We start from the raw sequence: 21,795 nt of genomic DNA, 5'->3' as shown, positions 1-21,795 counted from the left end.
GCAGAGAATATACTAGAATTAATAGGCATAGGCAAGGACTTCCTATTGAGGAAGTCATTGAGTTCCTATTGAAGTTATTGAGTCATTGAGTTCCAATAGGACTCAAATGGCTCATCAACTAAGAGAAAAGATGAACAAATGGGACTACATGAAATTAAATATTTTTCACACAACAAAAGAAATGGTCTCTAAACTGAAGAGGCCACCCACAGAATGGGGAAAGAATCTTTGCCAGCTAGGGACAAGGGACCTATAACCAGAATATACAGAGAACTCACAAAACTAAACTCCCCCAAAATCAATGACTCAATGAAGAAATGGGCAAAAGAACTGAACAGAGTCTTTACAAAGGAAGAAGTCCAAATGGTCAAAATGCACATGAAGAAAATGCTCACCATCCCTGGCCATAAAGGAAATGCAAATCAAAACCACACTAAGATTCCACCTCACTCCTATTAGAATGGCTTCCTTCAAGAACACAAATGACAACAAATGTGGGCGAGGATGTGGGGAAAAAGGAACCCTCATACGCTGGGAATGTAAGCTAGTTAAACCACTATGGAAAACAGTATGGAAACTTCTTAAAAAACTAAAAATAGGCAGCCCAACATGAGTTACTCTCTCGCCTTCCTTCCCAGACTCATGAGGTTCACCACCAGTTCTACCACCTTCTCCTCCAACTACGGATCCCTGAGCTCAGTCCATTTGCCCAGCCATAGGGTCTGACCTGCTAGCAGTGTGGCCAGAGTCTAGGGATTCAGCCTCTTGGATCTCCATGTCCAGCTTTAGTAGCCGGGGTTCCAGGAACCTGGCCGTGGGGACTGCTGAGGTCTGGCAAGAATGAGCAGCATCCAAAGTGAGAAGGAGATCATGCAAGACCTGGATGATCCCCTGGCCTCCCATCTGGACAGAGCGCAGAGCCTGGAGACGGATAACAGGAGGCTGGAGAGCAAAATCTGGGAACATCTGGAGAAGATCCCCAGATCAAAGACTAGGGGTATTACTTCTAAATCTTCAAGGAGCTGAGAGCCCGGATCTTTGTAACTTCTATAGACAACGCCCACATAGTCCTGCAGATTAACAATGCTCATCTTGCTGCTGGTGATGTAGAGTCAAGTGTGACTTGCTATTGCAAGTCTGTGGAAGCTGACTTTCATGTGCTCCGCAAGGTTATTGATGACACCAAGGTCACCAGGCTGCAGCTAGAGACAGAAATAAAGACTCTAAAGGAAGAAGAACCACTAGAGGGAAGTCAAGGACCTCCAAGTCCAGATTGCCAGCTCTGGGTTGACCATGGAGGTGAATGCCCCAAGCCTCAGGATCTCAGCATGATCACGGCAGACATCTGGACCCGGTATGAAGAGCTGGCTCCGAAGAACTGATTGGAGCTAGACAAGTACTGGTCTCAGCAGACTGGGGAGAGCACAACAGTGTGGCCTCTCAGTCCGTGGGGATTGGAGCTGCTGAAATGACACGTGCAGAGCTGAGACACATGTTCCAGGCTTTGGAGACTGACCTGGACTCCATGAGAAATCTGAAAGCCAGCTTGGAGAACAGCCTGCGGGATGAGGACACCCGTTACGCCATGCAGGTGGAGCAACTCAATGCTGTTCTGCTGCACTTAGAGAGAGGCAGCACTACAGCCAGGAGTATGGGGTCCTGCAAAACATCAAGGTCAAGCTCGAGGCTGAGATCACCACCTACTGTGGCCTACTGGAAGATGGGGAGGACTTCGGTCTCAATGATGTCCAAGACAGCAGCAGCAGCAGCTCCATGCAAACCATCCACAAGACCACCACCCGCAGGATTGTGGAGGGCAAAGTGGTATCTGAGATCAATGACATCAAAGTGCTGAGGAACTGAGGCAGAAAAACAGGGGACCCTCGGGGAACAGAGGGGCAATAAAAGTCAGAGGTCATTAAAAAAAAACAAACTAAAAATAGATCTGCCATGCAATCCATCCTAGGGATAAACCCAAAAGGAATGTGGGTCAACTTACAACAAAGACACTTGCACACCCTTGTTTATTATAGTACTTTTCACAATAGCTAAGCTATGGAAACAGCCAAGATGCCCCAGTACTGATGACTGGATTAAGAAAATTTGCTATTTATATACAATGGAATTTTACTCAGCTGCAAAGAATGAAATTTTGTCATTCGCAGGTAAATGGATGGAACTGGAGAACATCATCTTAAGAGAAGTTAGCCAGGTTCAGAAGACCAAAAGCCTCATGTTCTCCCTCATATGTGGAATATAGACCTAATATAAATGCAGCAATGTTATGAAACAGTGGCCACACTAAGAAGAGGTCACACTGGAGGTCACTAAGGGGAGAGGGAGGGTAAAAGAAGGAAACTAAGAACTTAAATATGGTTGATATACTCTCTATACAAGACTGAATATAAAAATCTTAAACTGGCTGAAACCACCATAAGAAAAGAATTAAGTAGAATGAAGAAGAGGAGACGAACCAAGTCTGGTTATAAAACATATATACATGGAAATACACAAGAAAACTCCCTGTGTAGCTACCTTTATATCAAAGAAGCAAAAACATCATGTTTTTCTTTTTTCTTCTACAAAATCGGAGAACAGGAGGGTGGAACAGGTCCTTGGGGGGGGGCTGGTTTCCAGGGGAAGTGGGGAGATGGCTGGGAAGGGGGTAAGGAGGGATAATATGGTGCAAAGACTGTGTACACATTAATGTAAAAGGAAGAAGGATACCTATTGAAACTGTTCCAGAAATGGGGGTAGGTGAGTAAAGGAGAATGGTGGAGGTGGTGAATTCAAGTATGATGTATTTGATGTATTGTAAGAACCTTTGTAAATGACACAATGTACTCCTACCTAACACAATAAGAAAAATTACAAAAATAAAAAGTAGATGGGTTTCTACTGAACACTTAAAGGCTGGCTATCGGAAAATAGAAACAGTTGTTTCTGAATGAACTGAGCTCTCTTCCTTTGGAGCAGAGACTGGATAGCTACTTTGGGCATGTGGGAGTGGGGAGTAGATGAATTCAACATAATATGGCATGTGGAAACTTGCACTAAGTAATCTTCTAATCTCAAGTTTCCTTTGGTTCTGAATAGCAAGTAGAAAATCCTCATCCTTTCCCAAAGATCTGGACCCACACTGGCTCAAAGAAGCCTTTCTGTATTTGATCTGGTTTTGAAAATTTGGGCAAAAAACATTTCTTTGTTGCTAAGTCCCAGAGTGGGTGAGTGTCAAGTGACTCTGAAACACCATCTATCAATTGAAGACGAGGTGGAGAATTAACCTTTTACTGAATAATGGAAAAAGAACTTGAGTAATTGGGAGGAAGTGTTCTAGCAAGGCTGGTATGGTTCTGTTCCAACATTTCAGTAACATCCTTGAAGTAATTCCCTTCTGATAGATATTATTGCTGTTGTCATTATTGAGTTAGGGCAGAAGCATAAAGTTAGAGAAGATATGTTGACTATGTTGGCAAATGGCATGTTCTTAATTATGTCACACAATTAATTAGCTTGGCAGCTGGCCCATAGCACTTCCTGCATGCAGCAGAAGTTGGGCTGGGGACATCCCCATTTGTTGAAACATATGCATTATTGTTACTTTCACCACACAACTGTGGGGGAAATGTTGCTCACCCTAGGGTTATAACCCCCTTCTCGAAATTACTGTTTACTGATGTGGGAGAAAGGGACTCCTGGCATAGCCCAGTGAGTCTCTTGGCACTGCTTAATAATTAATGCAGTGTTAAAGAGAGTCCACAGAAGTTTGTGCATCTGGTATGCAGAGTGAGAATGTACAGGAAACTCACCTGTGTCACCAAGTCAAAAACACACATGCCTTCCCTGTCCTCCCAGGAGAGGACCCAGTGGAGCAGAGAAAGAGTAAATGAGAAAATCAATAAACGTAATAAACCACATTAACAGAAGCAAAGACAAAAACCACTTGATCATCTCAATAGATGCAGAAAAAGCCTTTGATAAGATCCAACATCATTTCATGATAAAAGCTCTAAGAAAACTAGGAATAGAAGGAAAGTTCCTCAACATTATAAAAGCTATATATGACAAACCTACAGCCAGCATTATACTTAACGGAGAAAAATTAAAACCGTTCCCTCTAAAATCAGGAACCAGACAAGGATGCCCACTATCTCCACTCCTATTCAACATAGTACTGGAATTCCTAGCCAGAGCAATTAGGCAAGAAGAAGGAATAAAAGGAATACAAACAGGTAAAGAAACTGTCAAAATATCCCTATTTGCAGACGACATGATCCTATATCTTAAAGACCCAAAAAACTCTACTCAGAAGCTTCTAGACATCATCAATAGCTATAGCAAAGTAGCAGGATATAAAATCAACATAGAAAAATCATTAGCATTTCTATACACTAACAATGAGCAAACGGAAAAAGAATGTATGAAAACAATTCCATTTACAATAGCCTCAAAAAAAATCAAATACCTAGGTGTAAACCTAACAAAAGATGTGAAAGACCTCTACAAGGAAAACTATACACTTCTGAAGAAAGAGATTGAGGAAGACTATAGAAAGTGGAGAGATCTCCCATGCTCATGGATTGGTAGAATCAACATAGTAAAAATGTCTATACTCCCCAAAGTAATCTACATGTTTAATGCAATTCCCATCAAAATTCCAATGACATTCATTAAAGAGATTGAAAAATCTACTGTGAAATTTATATGGAAACACAAGAGGCCACGAATAGCCAAGGCAATACTCAGTCAAAAGAACAATGCAGGAGGTATCACAATACCTGACTTCAAACTATATTACAAAGCAATAACAATAAAAACAGCATGGTACTGGCACAAAAACAGACATGAAGACCAGTGGAACAGAATAGAGGATCCAGATATGAAGCCACACAACTATGAGCAACTTATCTTTGACAAAGGAGCTAAAAATATACGATGGAGAAATAGCAGCCTCTTCAACAAAAACTGCTGGGAAAACTGGTTAGCAGTCTGCAAAAAACTGAAACTAGATCCATGTATATCACCCTATACCAAGATTAACTCAAAATGGATCAAGGATCTTAATATCAGACCCCAAACTCTTAAGTTGATACAAGAAAGAGTAGGAAATACTCTGGAGTTAGTAGGTATAGGTAAGAACTTTCTCAATGAAACCCCAGCAGCACAGCAACTAAGAGATAGCATAGATAAATGGGACCTCATAAAACTAAAAAGCTTCTGTTCATCAAAAGAAATGGTCTCTAAACTGAAGAGAACAACCACAGAGTGGGAGAAAATATTTGCCAATTATACATCAGACAAAGGACTGATAACCAGAATATACAGGGAACTTAAAAAACTAAATTCTCCCAAAACTAATGAACCAATAAAGAAATGGGCATGTGAACTAAACAGAACTTTCTCAAAAGAAGAAATTCAAATGGCCAGAAAACACATGAAAAAATGCTCACCATCTCTAGCAATAAAGGAAATGCAAATTAAAACCACACTAAGATTCCACCTCACCCCTGTTAGAATAGCCATCATCAGCAACACCACCAACAACAGGTGTTGGCGAGGATGCGGGGAAAAAGGAACCCTTTTACACTGTTGGTGGGAATGTAGACTAGTACAACCACTCTGGAAAAAAATTTGGAGGCTACTTAAAAAGATGGACATCGATCTACCATTTGATCCAGCAATACCACTCTTGGGGATATACCCAAAAGACTGTTACTCCAGAGGCACCTGCACATCCATGTTTATTGCGGCACTATTCACAATAGCCAAGTTATGGAAACAGCCAAGATGTCCCAGCACTGACGAATGGATTAAGAAAATGTGGTATCTATACACAATGGAATTTTATGCAGCCATGAAGAAGAACGAAATGTTATCATTCGCTGGTAAATGGATGGAATTGGAGAACATCATTCTGAGTGAGGTTAGCCTGGCTCAAAAGACCAAAAATCGTATGTTCTCCCTCATATGTGGACATTAGATCAAGGGCAAACACAACAAGGGGATTGGACTATGAGCACATAATAAAAGCGAGAGCACACAAGGGAGGGGTGAGGATAGGTAAGACACCTAAAAAACTAGCTAGCATTTGTTGCCCTTAACGCAGAGAAACTAAAGCAGATACCTTAAAGCAACTGAGGCCAATAGGAAAAGGGGACCAGGAACTAGAGAAAAGGTTAGCTCAAAAAGAATTAACCTAGAAGGTAACACCCACACACAGGAAATCAATGTGAGTCAATGCCCTGTATAGCTATCCTTATCTCAACCAGCAAAACCCCTTGTTCCTTCCTATTATTGCTTATACTCTCTCTACAACAAAATTAGAGATAAGGGCAAAATAGTTTCTGCTGGGTATTGAGGAGGGGAGCGGGAGGGAGTGGAGTGGGTGGTAAGGGAGGGGGTGGGGGCAGGGGGGAGAAATGAACCAAGCCTTGTATGCACATATGAATAATAAAAGAAAAATGAAAAAAAAAATATTTGACAAAGTTTGTGAAAGTCAGGAAGCATGACAGGGTACTCATGGTCACACCCCAAAAAAAAAAAAAAAGAAAGAGTAAATGAGTTAGTTGAGAAGAGAAAGAAGGAACTCAGACTGCCAAGCTCTTTCCAAGTTTCTGAGAAAAAAGAGGCCCAAGGTGGTAGTTGTAATTTTTCAGTTTTTTTCTCTCCTTTAACATGTGAAAAGAACACATTAACCCACCTTTAATGTGTGAAAAGAAATTTGTATGCAGAAACAACTGTTCTTCTCTATCTGTTACAATGCAGTACTTGTTAAATCAGCTGTTTAAAATAATTTGATAATGATAATGCAAGGACAAATAATTACTGCCACTAATGTGGCATTTGTCTTCTGAAGTTTCATGGAGGTTGCAGGCAGGCATTTTGCCTGGTAAAGAAGATATCAAGGATGCTTTTGTAGATGCAAAATTAACAAAGAAAGGAATAAATGTTTTTGGTTTTTTTTTTTTTTCTCCCCTCAAAGATTTGGAAGAAGCCCAGGGATTAACTCTTTGGGCCTCAGTCTGATTTTACAGTGTCACCTCTCACACTTGCATCAATCACTGGCAGGGGCTTTCCCAGAAAACCCTGCTGCTTGGCTAAAAGGTCAGGTCCTGGGCAAGGGTTTTGGAAACACAGCTCAGGTACAAGCTGATTCCACCTTCAGGCCAATTTCTCAAACAGAGGGTCTTTGCTCACATGTAGAACAGAAAAAAATGTTAGGGGATGGGTTTGTGTCAGCCCTATTCTCTGCTTCCTTTGCCCATTACTCAAGGAAGATGTTGGACTGTTTTATGAACTCTGGTGTGGTTGGTAATAAGTGGAATATTGTTTCTTGTTTTCCTCCAGGGTTGTGCATATACGTGTCTCAATGGTCACAGTTTCTCTGTTGGCAGCTAAGGAAGAGGAGAGGGTGAGGAGTAAACTTGAGAAATTCAGGTGCAGGCTGCCCTATTTTTTCTCTTCTCTTTAGTATGAAAGTGGTTATAGGCACATTTTTTAAAACCTCTCAGCAGGAATTGCAAAGTTTCTCCAGTCATCACCTAGCAACAAAAGCCAAAAAAGAAAAAAAACATTTGCAAAGCAGTTTTTCAATGCAGTCATCACTGAGTGGCAGGACTGACTTGCGGAGGCTGAATTTGCCATGGAGGGAATTGAAATCTTTCTTCTTTATTCAAGTTCTATGCTGAGATGTAAATCTTGCTTGGGCCAAATTAATGTATACTGAAGAATAAACTATAAAGCCCATTGTGGCTTGCAGGTCAGAAAGGTTCAATAGAATTTTATGATGGGCTAGTTCTTATTGAAACTATTTAAATTGAACTTTAAAAACAACTTTTAAAGTTGTTTTGAATAAAGTAATCTGAAACTGATATAACTATCCCTTTATCCTTCTTATTAGGTTAAAATGTTTTGGACCTTTGGAGTGTGTGAGAAACCTTAACTCTGTTGGGTAATAAGTTCAGAATTCAACCTAAGATTACTTCCCTGAAAATAATGTTGATAAAAGTGCCCGTTTAGAGGGAGAGCAAATCTGCTTTGTCTGGCTGTGACTTCTACTTGCTTACCAGTCAGGCATAAGGCAGTCACCATTAAAAAAATATGCTACTTTGAACTTGGGTAAAATACCTACCTGTAGTTCCTTCTAGGGTCTTTTTCCTTAGAGGTATAATACTCTCACAAAATCCTTTTGCTTTTTCAGAAACTTGAAAACAAATGATCAGATCCAAATACATCTTATTTAATTTTTTGTCTCCAGTACATAGCTGAATGTGAAGATAAGTACATCAAGTTCAAATCCAGTCACCAGCATATTGATTGGAATTCTTAGACAGGGCCCACAGAGGTCACACCTCTATATGAATGACAAAAGAGTTCTTTAGCTTAGTCCTCTGTGAAGATAGCAGAAGGCTTTGTTGAATGTGATGTCACCTCATTCTTCAAAGGCAAATTACAAAGTTTGCTCTGCCTATCAACACTGTGTGTTGTCATGTCAGGTTTCAACCCTTGTTCGCCAAGGAACTAGTAAGACTGTAACTTGTGCTAAGGGAAGTTATCACTCGTTTAGCTCCTCTTCTGTGTGTCCTATATGCTGTTGTTGCCTAATATCCCACATTGCTAGTGACAGAATTGCTCTCAACATTGCCCATGGCTTTGCTCAAAATGTAACTTTTAGGTGCTGGGTCCATCTCAGTTGATTTGTGTGAAAGGCCTTGTTTCTGCCAGCTCTGCTCTGTGAAACCTTAATGGTCTACTTTATTTGTTCATGACAGCGACTGTGTGGCCCTGCCATCTTCCATCGCTAGCCTGAACTCTCTGACAACTTTTTCTCTGCCACCATCAGCATCTTATGCAACTGTGGGGCCAGCATTCTAAATCTGTGCTGCTGAAAGTGGGGGCTACAGACTAGCAGCGTCACATCGCCAGTGGAGAATTGTGATACCACTGGAGGTGGGGGGCCATAAGGAAAGGGTGAAGGAGGGCAAATATGGTAGAAGTACTATGTATTCATGTATGAAAGTGGAGCAATGGGGCCTGTTGAAACTATTCTAAGAAAGGGGAAAAGGAGGAGGGGTAAAGAAAGATGAAGGGAGTGAATCTTAGATATATTGTAAGTTTGTTAATGTGACAATGTATCCTCAGTACAATAATAGGTTAATTAATAAAAAAAATAGTTAATCAAAAAAAGAATTCTCCACTCTTAGAATCTTCATTTTAACAAATTACCCCAGGTGATTCACATGCACAGTGATATTTGAGGAGTGTTATAGATCTTTTTTGGTTCAATGATTTTCTTCCTGTTGGGAATGCTAGCTGAAAATAGGTTGTCCTATTGATATTTCTTCTGTGACACTGTGGACACTCCCCACTCTCAACAGCAGTGAGGTGAACTTTGTGGAGGCTGAGCTGTAGGAGCAACAAAGAGACTTGACCAGAGTATTAACTGGTGTTCATGGCAGGACAACCACGTAGTTTCTCATAGAGAACTCATGTTCGCTATGTTTATACATCTCGTTACCCAGTTTTGGGAAAATTTAAGTTATTTTCATATATTATATATTCTTACAGTTACTTTTATATATGGCTAGTTTTTTTCTTTTTTTTTTTTTTTTTTTGCTGTACTGGAGTTTGAACTCAGGGCCTACACCTTGGGCCAGTCTACCAGCCCTTTTTTGTTATGGGCTTTTTTTGAGATAGAGTTTTATGAACTATTCACCTGGGCTGGTTTCAAACCACAATCCTCCTGGTCTCTACCTCCTGAGTAGCTGGTGGCATGAACCACCAGCACCCAGCCAGTTCTATTCATTGTTTAAAATAATAAAAAACTGAAAACAATTTTAAAGCCTATATATATTTTAAAGCCCATATCATATGTATTTATATACACATATATAAATAAATGAAATACAATGAGATTTTAAAAAATAATTTAAATTTATTTCATAAAGCATAAAGTTACTTTCATATTTGTCTAAGTATACTAAATACATTATTGTTTATGTAATAATGTATTAGACAATTGAATTAAAATATTCTATATTATACAGAATAACATAAAATGGAAATAACACATATTATCTAAATAAAACAAAGTAAGATTCACTTTAAATCATCTATTTAGGAAAGACCATCCTGGGAATTATAGTCCTATAAAGAAAAGAATATTCACTCAATTAACCACAGTTATTTAAATTGAAATGAGAGGTGAGTCAACAAAGGACGTTTTCCTAAAATTCCAATGTCACCTCTGTTTTAATTAATCTTGGGATCTTGTAGACATTTAGTTTCCTAAAGTTTTGGGGCTCATATCAGCAGTCTGAGTAGCCAGCCAGTCACATGCCCCTATTTTCTCAAGGGAAATGAACTTCCTTCTATAGTAATAAGTGTCTCTCCAATTGTTTGCCTAGCTCTCTGGCTAGAAGAGATCTCGTGCTTTGAAAAGAAGTTTCAGAGTGAGGTTTTGTATTGGACTTCTGAGGTCCAGCAGCAGGTTCATTTGAAGGTGGAATGAACGCTTAAGAGAACTCATTTCTTTCAGATGTGGAGGTGGGAAAAATCTACTCTTGGGACAAGTAAATGCAGAAAACCGCTTGGTGAATATATGCTTCTCTCCAGAAATGGAGGACCTGGTGTGCCTGGAAAATTTCTTGGTAGAAAATAATCTCGAGAGGCTCCATGCATGTTTTCTGGAGGAGGTGGATGAAGGGTGGCCCAAAGGTTGAGAGATCGTGTGGGAAATTCTCCCTGTTGCATGCTGTGTGTGGAACATCAGAGGCATGAGACCATTTGTCCTAAAGTTCAATTAATTATTGTCTCCTCTGCTCATTTTGCTCCTTCAAATTTTGGTTGTGTCTTTCAGAAGTCTCAGCTACCATCAAAGAAAACTGCTCCTTTCTGTCATATTCAATGATCAGCTTTTGAAAATGAAGGATGTCAGTCTCCAGTTTTTCTTCCAGATGTCTGGCCTGCTTTTTGTAGCTCTTCAGCTCTTTAGCTGCATGGCTGATCTCCAGCAGTTTGCAAAGTTCCTCCTCTGTCTCTAGCCAGCAATTTTCTTCTACTATTAATTTCCTGTTTAGTTTTCTACCATTTTGAAGATAAGTTCCATCATTATTTTAACTTTCTGATGAAGCTTCTGAGTCTACTTTCATTCTGTGTATTTTCTGACTGCAAAGAGGCTTTCTCAGTCTGGAGTAACATATTTATCTCAAACAACTGACTGTGAATATGGCTTCTCTCTCCTTCTAAGGACTGTAAGCGAGCATTTAACCTCACAGCATACCCCAGTTTCACCAAAGCTCCCATTGGCTGATTTTCTGGGGGAGCTGCATTTTCTGATGCATGCACTCCTAATTCCAAGTCACCCTCCATGGTCAGGTCTTCTCTAAGTACAGCCACCCAGTCTGTCATTTTCACCAAGGGTGAAGTCAGGGTCCACATGTGACCTTCTTTGTCATACAGCACTTCTTTTGCACATGCTATGTGGTGTTTAAGAGTTATTTTCTGTTTTTGAAGCTCACGTATTTGTTTCTTCGGTCTGGCTTCTTGTAGAAGCTGTTTTTGGCTTTCCTACAGTTGGGAGTTCTCCTTCAAAGCCTCTGTGATGAAGCCCTTCATCTGTTGTGTCCTGCTTTGAAGGGTCAGGAGGGTTTCTCTGGCTTCAGCCAATCACGACATGAGGGAAGTGATTCCCTTCTGCAGAAACTGCTCTGTTTTTGACAGCTCTGCCCTCAGTTGGTGTTGTTGAGAACATTTAGCTTTCTGCTCTTGCAGTTCCTTTTCTAGAAAGAGGATTTCATCCATGAGTTGAGATTTGGATCTCTCCAGCTCTCCGCAGGTTGCCTCCAAACTTTCTACTTTGGCTGAGCCCTGCTCACAGCTGACCTCCTTCATATATGACTGTAAGCCTTTAAGCTCCTTTTGAGTGAGGCTCACTTTTTCAAGTGGTTGATATTTTTCTTCTAGCAGTTCACAGAGTTTTGTGGCACGAATTTTTTCTTTTGTGGCACAAAGCCACAAAAAGAAGGGAAGAGCAGAAAGTCCAACCATAGCTAGGCTTGTCCCCATCACTCATGTAAATGCATAGGAATTTGGGCCTGGTATTAGCTCTTCAGGGTCTGCTGCTGCCACAAGCCTGTAGAATCGGCTCAGGGTCAGCCTCAGGTACCACTGAGTGGCAGCCTTGGCTCCAAGGCGACTGTGGCTATTGCCACTGCTCTGGCTGGGCCACAAAAGGCAACAGAGAACTCTTGAACATAAACACTGGTCTGGTGAGTGCAGGAGCAGACCACTGTGAGGCTGGCTGGTGGGGAGGGGAGATGGAACACCACCAGCTCACAGTCTCAGCCCTCACAGGTGGAACCAAGGCCACTTTCTTACCTTTACATCCTGAGCAGTGCAGGTCACAGCCTGCCCACACATGCTTGTGATGCTCCCTCTTCATGTCACACACCCCTCTGTTAGGACCTGGGTGGGGAGAACCCCCAGTGTCTTATGTAAAACTGAAGATTCCCAAGCTTACCCAGGCACCCTCATAGATAGTGCCCAAACTAAGAATCTTTCATCAAGAAGGTACAAAGCACCTTAAGGGACTCATTCAGGTAAACATTCAAACTGGTTTCAGAGGCTCCCTCTAGGAGTACAGTAGTCAGAGAATTGCAAAAAAGAGAAAGAAACTGGTTCTTTCATAGCATCTGGAATGGTCAATATTCCTCACAATTCAAACTCAAATTCTTTTTAAATTAATGTAGTAAGTATTTTATATAAAACTTTGGATTATGAAATTAAGAGAAGTAGGTTAAGAAAAGGTAAGTATTGCCTAATGACCTCTTTTCTGTAATCCTGCAATTCAGTTAACTCAAATAACATTTTTAGCACTTCCTATATGCAAAGTATGTCATACGTAGTGTGAGGGAACAAAAAAAAATTCTCACATACTTCCAAAAAGTTTTAACCAATAATTTGGACCTACTTTTAAATATGTAAAAATAATGTGTTACTCTTAAAATAACTCTGTGTTCAACCACAGAGCCAAAACTAAGAGTGTTTTTGTTTGTTTGTTTATTTATTTGTTTGTTTTTCCAGGAAGAAGCTTGCCAACTTAGAAAGCACATTTGAAGTCAATGAGATTATGGTGAGGATATGAACTGTTTTTTTTTTCTTTTAGTACACAGCCCCAAAATGATAACCAGCCTTTGTAAACATTTTATTTATTTCTTTTTTTTTTTAAATTTCTTTTATTCATATGTGCATACAATGTTTGGGTCATTTCTCCCCTTTGTAAACATTTTAGATGTCATTTATTTATGTTGTTTTCAAGACCCTGACTTTCATTTCATTTATCCCTTTTTGCTTCCATTCTATAATGCTAAAAATTAGGTCAACAAAAGAGATTTTAGTTACATTTAATTAAATTTAAACAGAAATAGAAGCTACAAAATTAGGTCAACAAAAGAGATTTTTGTTACATTTAATTAAATTTAAACAGGAATAGAAGCTACCCAGAAGAGGTCTGTTTGGAGTTTCTGTTCCATCATTGAGACCTATCAGTGGTCACCTCTATGAAACCCCTTCAACAGTCATTGATCCTCTCCTCTAAGCACCTCCAACATTTACTCGTTGTTACAGTAAGTAACTCTAGTAGTTAGCTTAAATTACTGTGATGTTCTATTGAGGCGGGATCACTTCATAAAGAAGTGAGGTTTATTTTGGCTCATGGTTCTGGAGGCCCAAAATCCAAGATCAGGGTTCCACTGGATTGACTCTGGTGAGAGCTTTTGTTTGGTATATTGTTCCTTCCCTTTCTGTTTTATGGAATATTTTGTGGAGCATTGGTGTTAGTTCTTCTTTAAAGTTCTGATAAAAATTCAACAGCGAATGCATTTAATCTTGGGATCTTCTTTGTTGACTCTCTATTACTGCTTTAATCTAAATGCTCATTGTGGATCTGTTTAAGTGTTTTATTCTCTTGGTTCAATTTTGGCAGGTCAAATGCATATAGAAATTTATTCATTTCTTCTAGATTTTCCAGTCTATTTTAGTATAGGTTTTCAAAGCATTTGCTAATGACCCTCTGAATTTATTGTGACACCCTCTTTTTCATCTCTAATTTTATTAATGTGGGTCTTCTTATTTCAGTTAATTTAGCTAAGGGTTTATTAATCTCATTTATCATTTCAAACAACCAACTTTTTTCTTTCATTGATTCTTTGTATGTTTTTTAGACTCCATTTAATTTCTCCCTTAAACTTTATTATTTTTGCCACCTACTAGTTTTGTGTTTGGCCTATGTTGTTTTTCTATGGGTTTTAGGTGTATAATTAGCCAATTTATTTGAGGATTCTTGTTTTGTTTTGGTTTTTCTCTTGATGTAGGCTCTCATAACTGTCAACTTTCCTCTTAGCACTGCCTTTGCTGTGTTCCAGAAGTTTGGGTATGTTGTGTTTTAATTTTCATTAGATTCTAGAATTTTTTGATTCCCCTTTGTTTCTTTGATGACTCACTAGTCCTTTTGCAATGTGTAGTTTAGTATCCATGTGTTTGAATATATTCTGTAGTTTCTTTTTTGTTAATGTTGATTCCTAGTTTTATTCAGTTGTGGTCTATAGAATACAAGGGGTTATTTCAATTTTCTTACATTTCTTAAACTAGCTTTATGTACTAAAATATGTTGTATTTTAGAAAAACTTTGATGGGTTGCTGAGAGGAGCCTGTATTGTACAGCTGTTTGTTAAGCCTATTTGTTGTGTAGTGTCCCTCATAAGTTTTTGTTTGTTTGTTTTTGTGGTGCTGGGGTTTGAACCCAAGGCCTTGTGCTAGCTAGGTCAGTACTCTACTACTTGAGTCACATCTCCAGCTGTATAGTGTCCTTTAATTCTGAAGTTTCTCTGTTGTTTTTTTTTCATGTGTGTAGATGACCTGTCTCTTGATGAGTACAGTATTGAACTCTCCTATTGTTATCTTCCTGGGGTCTATCTGTGCTTGTAAGTCCAGTAGTGCTTAATGATATTCAGTGCACCAACATTTGGTGTGTATATGTGCATACTAATTATCTCCTCTTCATGGATTGTTGCCTTTATTAATGTAATGCAACCTTTGTCTCTTCTGACTAATTTTGGTTTGAAGTCTGTTTTATCAGATATGGGTATTCCTGCCTGCTTTGGGGGTTAATTTACTTGGAAAGTCTTTTTTCCACCTTTCACTCACTGCCTTTGTCAGTGAGATGCATTTCTTTAAGGCAACAAATCCAGTCTGCCATTCTATGCCTTTTGATTGAAGAATCGAGGCTATTAATATTCATTGTTTTTATTGAAAGGTGTGTAGTTCCTTTGTTTGTTTCCTAATTCTCATTTGCTAATCTACTGGTGTAGTAGTATTGCTCTTTCCTGTATTTTTCTGCTTATATTTATCTTCCGTTTTCTGTGTTGTATTCCTTTAAATATCTTCTGCATGTGCTAGCTTAGTGATCATGAATTTCTTTAGTTTTTGTTTATTATATAAAGTTAGTCTTTTTTTTATGGTACCAGAGTTTGAACTCAGGGCCTCTCACTTGCTAGGGAGGCACTCTACCACTTAAGCCACTCTGCTATCCTTTTTTGTGTTGAGTATTTTTGAGATAGAGTCTCATAACTATTTGCCTCAGCTAGTTTTGAAATGTAATCTTCCTGATCTCTGCCTCTTTAGTAGGTAGGATTACAGGTGTGAACTACCAGTGTCTGGTTTGACAGAAAGTTTTTATTTCTCCTTCAATTATAAAGGGTAGCTTTGCTGGATTCATTAATGTAGTTGATAGTTATTTTCTTTCAGGCCTTGGAATATATCAGTCAATGCTTTCCTTACTTTTAGAATTTCTCTTGAGAAACTACTGTTATTCTGATAGGTTTGGCTTTATATGTGACTTGTCACATCTTTCTTGCAGTTTTCAATATTCTTTCATTGTTCTGTATAGTTAGCATTTTAACTATAATATGTCTTAGGGGGTGTTTCTTTTCTGATCTTGCCTATTTGGTGTTCTGAAAGTCTCCTGTACCTAGAAGGCCTTCTTGTTCTCAAGATTGGTGACTTTTTCTGCAATTATTTTATTGAATATGTTTTGTATACCCTTAGCTTATACTTATTCTCATTCTTTTATATCCATGATTTATAGGTTTGGTTTTTTGATGGTGTGCCAGAGGTGTTGCATGTTCTGTTCATATTTTACAAGTATTTTTTCTTTATCTGCTAGGTCTAATCCCTCTACTTTATCTTCAATCCCTGATACTCTATTTTCATCTTGTTCCATTCTGTTAACAAGGCTTTCATCTGAGTTTTTAATTTAGGATTATTTCTAGAATTTTGGTGGTTTATTTGTACTTTCTTTTAGTTCATTCAGGCACTTAGACAACATTCTTATCATTGTTTTTCTGAATTCATTGTTTGAAATTTCATCTGCTTTTCTGCCATTCAAATCCCTATTGTGGAACTGTTGACTTTGGGAGTAGAAATGTTGCCCTTTTTTTCAAATGTGTTTCTATTTTGGGATTTATTGCATCTGAGACCAAATGTTTACTGGAGATTTTAATACCTGTAAACTTTCAGTTGAAATAGTATCAATGTTTGGGTAAGGCAATGTAGCAGCCAGGTTGAAGTGCTATTTCTCACCACTGGCCTGGGGTATGACTCAGTGGGCAAGCATTTACCCACATGCTCAAAGCACTGAGCCTGATCCCCAGTACTTCTCAGATCAAAGTACTCTGCCTGGAGTCACTTGTAGAAGGGTCATTTGGCTAGTACTGGGTTGCTTTCAGTATAGATGCTTCCAGTGGTACTGGGAACCACTGTTGACTGCAGGAAACATTTCAGGCTGTGGGCTGGGCAGATTCCCACTTACTCCACGTGTCCCCCAGTTTGTGTTCCAAGGGGCAGCAGTGTCCAAGTCTCAAAGGGTCCCCCAAATATGTCAGAGAAGGAGGATACAAGCAGAGCACTGAGTTCTTTACTAACTGTGGGAGAACTGAGGGACCTAGTCTCTCTGCTCACTGGTCTCAATGTTTACCGACCCTGACTAGCAGTCCCCGACCCAAGAGAAGGAGGAGGCTGTGGAAGTTTTTTGATTCAGAGGGTCAACCATAGGCTTGGTGCTTTGTTTTTGCTTGAGCATCATGCCATGGGACTTGTTCCAAGGTGAGGGGGGTGGGCCTCTGACCAACTTTGTTCCCTGTTGCTTGAATTATTTGCAGGACTGTGTCAGAACCCCTCCCTCTCCTTGTCTACCTCTTGTAGCCATCTCCCACCCAAACTCTGAGGCAAGATGTGCTAAGACTCCCTAAGCCATGACTATTCCTTGTTTTCAGGCCCCCCTAGAGTACTTCAGTCTGAGTCAGTAGTCCCTGTATCATGATACCTTGCTCTCACCCTCCAGGTTAAGGGAAGTGTAGAATGTATTTCTTTACCAACCCTAGCCTTCCACACTGGAGCAGTCACTGTCTCACAAATTCTGTGCTGAATTTCAGGCTTGCTGGAGGATTGGCTTTATCTTACAGCTAGAATTGCCAGTCTGTCACCAGGGCTATCTGTCTTGCATTGTGCTTATGTCTTCAGCTTCTTCTTCCCATCCTGGGAAGCCAAGGATGGGCTTGGAATTGTTTACTGCTTTTCTCTGTTGCACTGGTCTCTCCATGATTTCCTGCCATCCTGCTACCTCTTGTGCAATTCCTCATTCTTCTCATTCATGGTGTCAAAACAGTGGACTTTTCTAATCCACCATTTTGCCCCATCTTTCCTTAAACTTTCCTAATTTGAGACATCTTAGCATGATCTCCATTGTATTCTACTCCATTCTGCAGCTTTACTTTTCTTCCATTAATGCCATTAATAAACCATTTGCTGAAGCCAATTGTGCTATTTGAGCTGTCTTTTATATTATTGATAGTTTGTTTTACATTCATCTTAGGGTCTTCAACAGAAGTGGAGAACTTCCGCTTGACCCTCCAGATCTACTCTTCATCTTGATATGTGTTCCATGTATGCTGACTTGTATGATTACCCAAACACATTCTTTTCTTCCCCACCCAGATGAAAACTGTTGTGTTGTAAGGGAAAAGCAGAGAGGGAATGATAATAAAAATCAGGATTCATATAATAACTGGGAATTGAACTGGTCTAGAAAGTTTGTGCATCTGACTTTTATCATCCTCAATAACCTGCTTAGATTTTCCATGTAACAATGCATATATTTTCATGTTCGGTACATTTTACTTAAGTGAGAAGTGGCTTTTCAAAAGCTAAGATTCTTTTGCCCAAATCTATAAATGCTATTTTGCAGTGCCTGAGATAAAGTAAAACAGATTTTATGGGGTGGGGAGGTTTGCAGTAATGGGGTCAAATACAGTGCCTCCTGCATGCTATGCAAACTCTATATTTGTGCTGAGCCCCCAGTCTCCAGACATCAGTTTTAAACAAGGCCTAGAAGAGAAAACTAGAGTCTAATGGGCCTCTTGTTCTGTCTGACACTACCTGCTCTCAGTAGTGAGATATGGGCACCCTTTCCCACCTCCTACTCCATCCCTTTGATTCTCCAGAAATTGCTGTGTTCTTCTAAGACCCCTTGCCCAGAGTTAAGTACATTTTCCAAGGTATTGGTCACTACTCCACACTGGAGCCTCTCGCTGGATTGAGGATTAAAATTAAAATTAGTCTTGTTCCAGTGGCTGATACTTGGTGACTAAAATATCAGGCAGCTCATTTTCTCAATGTGGAAGATGCCAGTGCTCAATGAGAGGAAACAATAATGCTGGCAAGAGAAGAGAGGCCAAAAAGTTACTCAGAGATGGCTTGGTCAATGCCCAGTTCATATTGTCCTGATGTTAGCTGAGAACATTTCCTTGGTTTCCTTATGATCAATTTCCCATTATGTTTAAGCTAGCTGCATGTGTAGGTTTTGAACATGAACCAGAAGTGTCCCAACTAGGACAGAAAGTTCTTAATACTTAATCTCTTATTGCAAAGGGGGCTTGCTTAAAGTAGGATGTACTGTGTGCAAAATGCACAACCTCTAAAGTTTTCTGCATTGGAAGTTCGTACAGATTTGGCTTTTTGTTTTTGTTTAATTTTTTATACTTTAAACAATATAAACTGAACTTAGGAAAGCTGTAGATTTTTTTCATGTTAAAAATCAAAATAAAATAGTGCTGAATTAGAGCACTTACCTGTGAGCACTTGAGCATGTTAAGCACTTGACATACATTATCTCATTTATGCCTTCTAACTCCCCTTTGGAAGGGAGAGTCTATTCACTTGAAGTATATGGTGCTTAAGTAACTCAAGCAAAGCATGTAAGTAAGTGTTGATGAAAGACTTGAACCTAGCTCTAGTCAATCTCTAAGGTCAGTGTACTCACTCCTGTGCTGTGCTGACTGCCAGAAAAAATTTTCAGGATCTCTTTTGTTGTTGTATTTTAACTGATGATAACAACAATGGTTGAACTTTATCTCATGAATATATGGTGTTAAAGCAGACACTTTAAAGCAACTGAGGCCAATAGGAGAAGGGGACCAGGAACTAGAGAAAAGGTTAGTTCGAGAAGAATTAACCTAGAAGGTAACACACATGCACAGGAAATCAATGTGAGTCAACTCCCTGTATAGCTATCCTTGTCTCAAAGGGTTTTGTATAGCAAAAACCCTTGTTCCTTCCTATTATTGCTTATACTCTCTCTTCAACAAAATTAGAGATAAGGGCAGAATAGTTTCTGCTTGGTAGCGAGGGTAAGGGGTGGTAAGGGAGGGAAGGAGGGGTAAGGGAAGGGGTAGGGGGAAGGGAGGAAAAATGACCCAAACATTGTATGCACATATGAATAAAATAAAAATTAAAAAAAATAAAATAAGTTTTCAACACATACTAAAGGACCACCATCTGTTACTTTGACCTTCATGCTTCATATATCCTTTCGCTGCCATCCTTTCCTTCCTGATTTAAAAAAAAGCACAACAATTGTACCCATCCAAGTCTTGTGTTTCCCTGAAGCAATGAGACAAGAGTGATATCTCTATGTTCTGAACTTTGACTTCTTCTTGTCTAAGGCAAATTGAATTATATCATCTAAAAGCCCTTAACTATTATTCTACAAGGTCTATTTTTGCCTTTTGGCAAAAATTTAAAAGATTAATAGTGTATATTAGAAAGAGTACAGACAAATAATCACATAGCCATTTGAGAAGATGGAAATTTCTACAATACTTTTGGAAGGTGATCTGGAAATACTTATAAAAATTTAAGATTGTCTGTAGATACAGATGAGTAAACATGGTTAAAGTCTCTCTTTCTACAACCATCACATCTGAGTAAGGGTTTCCTAAAGAGCCCAAAGAGCTGCAGAGGCTCTTCTTTGGATGGGTGCACTTTGAAACAACCAATGGTAGTCCGAAGAGCCATTTGAGCAATGGGAAACCCTCTCTGACTATGTGGTAATGAGAGAGCCAAACATCAAGTGCTCCAGGGGCTTTGGCTTTGTCACTTACACCAGTAGAGGAGGTGGATGCAGCCATGAAAGCAAGGCCACACAAGATGGATGGAAGAGTTGTGGAGCCAAAAAGAGCTGTCTCGAGAAGATTCTCCTGCTTCACTGTGAAAAAGATCTTTGTTGGTGGCATTAAAGAAGACACTGAAGAATATCATCTATGAGATTATTTTGAGCAATATAGGAAAACTGAAGTGATTGAAATCATGACTGATGGAGGCAGTGGAAGGAAGAGGGGTTTTGCTTTTATAACCTTTGATGACCATGATTCTGTGGTTAAGATTGCCATTCAGAAATACTGTACTGTGCACAGCCACAACTCTGAAGTAAGGAAAGCCCTGTCAAAGAAAGAGATGGCTAGTGCTTCATTTAGCTAAAGAGGCTGAAGTGGTTCTGGAAACTTTGGTTGTGGTCTTGGAGGTTATTTTAGTGGCCATGATGATTTTGGTCACAGAGGAAACCTGTGGTCGAGGTGGCTTTGGTGGTAGCCAATGGTGGTGATGGTGGATATGCTAGCCGTGGGGATGGCTACAATGTCTTTTATGATGCAGTTTTGAGGAAGCAGAAGCTACAATAATTTGGGGAATTACAAGAATCATTCTTTAAATTTGGATCAATTAAGGGAGGAAATTTTGGAGGCTGAAGCTCTTGCCCCTATGGGAGTAGAGGCCAATCTTCGCCAAACCATAAAACCACAGTGGCTATGAAGGTTCCAACAGAAGCAGTAGTTACAACAGTAGCAGAAGGTTTCAGTTACTGCCAGGAAACAGCCTAGCAGAAGAGAGCCAAAGAAGTAACAGAGAAACCATAGTTTCCAAGAGATTTGTGAATTCAGACACAGTGGTGGCAGAGCCTGACTGCTGCAAAGACATGTTTTAGGTAATATTCATGTATGGGGGGAAAAAAACTTAAGGACTATATTTATGGCTAGTTTCTATTCTGTGAAAAGTGTAAAACATTCTAACAAAAGGTTTTAATGTAACCTTTTTGTTACACCCATGTTGTTGTTTGCTAAATGTGATAGCCTGATCATGACACTGAATAAATGTGTCTTTAAAAAAAAAATGTCGTTTTGACCAAGCAATCTTATACTAAGAAATTTAAAGAAAAAACCAAAATTTTATATTATGGGTACAAGTGTGAGGAAGCTTTGTTCAGTACTACTTATTAAATAAAAACAATATTCCCCAAAATAGAGAAATGCATTCATACTATTTACTATTTTCAGGTCCACTAAAAAATAAATCAGTATCACAAGAAAAGAGAAAATCAGTATCTCTTATGAATATCCATGCAAAAGT

At 39.4% G+C, this 21,795-nt stretch overlaps 2 pseudogenes; both read left to right on the top strand.

Annotated features, from left to right (window-relative positions):
- Positions 1-642: 642 nt before the first annotated feature.
- Positions 643-1,863, top strand: LOC109694741 (keratin, type I cytoskeletal 18 pseudogene; annotated as a pseudogene).
- Positions 1,864-17,138: 15,275 nt separating this feature from the next.
- LOC109694740 (heterogeneous nuclear ribonucleoprotein A1-like) lies at positions 17,139-21,373 on the top strand (annotated as a pseudogene).
- The last annotated feature ends 422 nt before the right edge of the window (positions 21,374-21,795 follow it).

This window comes from Castor canadensis, chromosome 5 (assembly GCF_047511655.1).
Source record: "Castor canadensis chromosome 5, mCasCan1.hap1v2, whole genome shotgun sequence".
NCBI lineage: Eukaryota > Metazoa > Chordata > Mammalia > Rodentia > Castoridae > Castor > Castor canadensis.
This window is presented reverse-complemented; position numbering and strand designations above follow the sequence as displayed.